The 3,402-nt window shown below is 41.2% G+C and overlaps 1 non-coding gene across 1 annotated transcript; it reads left to right on the forward strand.

Moving 5' to 3' along the window:
• The first annotated feature begins 1,961 nt into the window (after nucleotides 1-1,961).
• Nucleotides 1,962-2,068, forward strand: LOC145135256 (small nucleolar RNA R71). The gene has a single exon (XR_013719717.1). It is a non-coding gene; the product is annotated as a small nucleolar RNA R71 (small nucleolar RNA).
• Nucleotides 2,069-3,402: the final 1,334 nt, after the last annotated feature.

Here is a 3,402-nt window from a genome sequence, read left to right on the forward strand (position 1 = left end):
TTGTGTTTTGCACACTGGACACGGCGAGTCGAGACAGGTGACATGTCGAGTCCAGGCTAAAGTCCTCATCTGATCGCGATTTCCCGTATGGACTCGTCGAGTCTGTGGTGTCGACTCGGCGAGTCGAGCATTCTGCACTTATGATTAAATCATTGTAGTCGGCCTCTTCTAGCAGTCTCTCTATCTCTTTCAGGTCCCTTTCAGCATCAAAATATTCTTCAAAAGTAATGGTGGAATTTCTAGACTTGTCTTCTTTCCAATCTTCTATTAGTTCGTCCAACATAGCTACGGAGAATCTCGTATCATCACTAAACCTTGCATGCTTCATTGCTTGATCAACCCCAAATGTAACTGATTCGTCTCCCACCCTAAGGGTGATTTTGGAATGTCGCATATCTACTATAGCACTTGCGGTGTTGAGGAAAGGTCTTCCAAGTATGATCGGGACTTGAGGGTCCGCTTCCATGTCTAGTACTATAAAGTCCGCTGGAAACACGAACTTATCAACTTTTACCAATAGGTCCTAGCATATTCCCCTTGGAAATGTCACCGTTTTATTAGCTAAGTGTATTGCCATTCGAATTGGCCTTGGCTCCGGAAGGTTTAATTTCTTAAAGAATGAATATGGCATGAGATTTACACTTGGCCCCGAATCCGCTAATGCATGTATAGTTGCCAAATTTCCGAATTGACAAGGCAATGTCAAACTACCCGGGTCACCTTTCTTCTTAGGCACTTTGTTCAACATGGCGGCTGAACAATTTTCATTGAGAACTACCTCCTTTACTTCTTCCATCTTCTTTCTATTTGTAAAGAGTTCCTTTAAGAATTTGGCATACTTGGGCATTTGTGCAACCGCCTCGATGAAGGGCATATTAATTTGAAGGGCTTTGATATGTTCCAGGAACTTTTGATAATCAACATCATGCTTATCTTGTCTAGCTCGGCCTGGAAAAGCTAATGGAGGTTGATAAGGTTTAACAGGAGGCTCTTTTTTCAATTCAGGTGGGGGACTCGTCGAGTCCATGTCTTCGACTCGGCGAGTCGTGTTGGGTTTCAGCAATTACTGCTTTTCTGCCTCCTCTCGCACCAGTTTTGGATCTTCTTTCTAAATGGGGATCAGAGGAGTAATAATCTTCCCACTCCTAGTCGTCACGATATTTATATGTGCACCTCTCGGATTATTTTTGGTATTACTAGGAAGTCCACCCGATTGTCTCTCGTTTATTTGTAGTGCAAGTTGGCCTAGTTGTTTTTCAATGTTCAGAATAGATGTTTGCTGATTCCTAAGCATGGCTTGTTGATCTATCATCATGGTTTGATGCTCTCTAATCATGCCTTGTTGCTCCCTTAACGTATTTCGTTGTTCTTTTATTGCAGCATCGGTATCATTGTGTCTCTTTTCGGATGCAGCTGCAAATCTCGTGAGCATGTCTTCAAAATCTAATTTCTTTTCTTGCACCGGTTCCTCCTTTTGATAAAAGCCTCTATCTTTTTGTTTGTACTTTTCCTCCTTTGCCTTTTTGTACTCATCATACGGGAGCCATTCCTTCTTGGGTTTTCGCCAATTGTCATCGTACCTATCACCACTTGAATAGCACACTTGTACTTTCTGGTTCCCGTTCTCGTCAAGGTCACAGTCTTTAGTAAGGTGAGGCCCTATACAGTTTTCACATCCCACTCTAATGGCATGGATGGATTGGTCCATCTTAGTCATTCTGCGATCCAAACTCTCTAGTTTAGCCATCATTGCTGCCATATCATCAGTAAAAGAATTCACCACTCCCCGACTTAGTTCATTCCTTGGGTTATGATATTCTCTAGAGTGTTTAGAGAATTCTTCAATTAGTTGTTTTATCACCGGGGGTGCCTTCTTCGTGAGTGGTCCTTGCGAGTCAAGAAGTTGCCTTGTGGTCATATTCACTCCATCATAGAAAATGGAGACTTCGTGTTGGCTATTAAGATCATGATGTGGGCAATTCCTTAGTAAACCTTTGTATCTCTCCCACGCCTCATATAAGGACTCTCCAGCTTGTTGCTCAAAGTTTGCTATGGCTTTCTTTAACTTGGCTATCTTTGAAGGAGGGAAAAATTGATCAATGAATTCTTCCTTCATCTTGGCCCAAGTGGTGATGGATCCTGGAGGGAGTGATTTGAGCCAATCTTTCGCAGCTCCCTTAAACGTGACTGGTAGCATACGAAGCAGAACGGTATCGCGACCCACATTTGGAACATTAAAGTAATAGGCTATATCATTGACCTTGTCTAGATGTTTGTATGCGTCTTCGTGATCTTTCCCGTAGAATGTGATCTCCTTAAGTTGAGCAAGTATGTGGCCTTTGAGTTCAAAGGTGGCAGTCGCGGGAATTGTGGGTTGCACAAGTCCTGGGCCGGTATCACCACGTATCCTCTTCTTCCATTCTCCCGTGGGAACTTCATCGATGTTCGCCATGGTGTTGTCGAGTTCTCCTTCTAAATCGCTTCCTTCTTCGTATTCGGAATTGTACTCGTGCTCAAATTCGGTTTCTTTGTGGAATGTATCGTCTCCAAGATTTCCAAGGTTGCTTCCTTCGCTCTTTTGGCTGCTGGACTCACCTGCTTTCTTGTTCTTTTTCTTCCCAAAGACTGATTTGAGGTCCTTGAACGGTGATTTCTTTGGCGGGTTAGTGTCTTCAAGTACTTTGTCTTTGTTTTTCCTAAGTGCGGATTCTGGGTCTTCAAGTGGAGGAACCAAAGGTGTGTTAGATCCTCGGGTCATGTAATACCTGCAACCAAAACAAGAAAAACACATAAAAAGAACAAAAATAAAATAAAAACGAAATTTACTATTTCAGCGACGGACTCGTCGAGTCTGTTCGTAGGGACTCGGCGAGTTCACTGCTTAAACAGAAAAAAAAATTAAACAGAAATTCCTAAAGGCTAAAAACTGAAAATCAATCCTAATACTAAATTTACTTAAAACAGTAACTTTGTGCAAGAAATATCTCACACAAAGGATCGATAACACTAGTAATCAAATTAAATTTTAGAACCGTTCCCCGGTAACGGCGCCAAATACTTGATGTGTGTAAAACCAACTACTTTTAATCCTACTTTTCTAACGTAAATTTCACACACAATATGCAGTGTACCTGTCAATTGGTGGTATAGTTTTTTTTAGTAAGCAGGGTATCGAACTCAGGGAGCGGCAAATTAAACTAACTACTAGTACTATCTAAAAAGCAAATAATAAAAGGAAGGGTTTTCTCTAGTTTTGCAAGACTAGAAAACTTAAATATCTAACTAAAACTCAAACAAAACAAATAACAGCTAGAGAGTAAAAATCAACTAAATTCAATGGTAAAGGAGACTTCTGTTTAGGTTTGACTCATTTGATCCTATGGTTGATTTTATGAAAAGTGC

Source organism: Lactuca virosa, chromosome 8 (genome assembly GCF_052849685.1).
Source record: "Lactuca virosa cultivar CGN04683 chromosome 8, Lactuca_virosa_CGN04683_v6, whole genome shotgun sequence".
Taxonomy (NCBI): domain Eukaryota; kingdom Viridiplantae; phylum Streptophyta; class Magnoliopsida; order Asterales; family Asteraceae; genus Lactuca; species Lactuca virosa.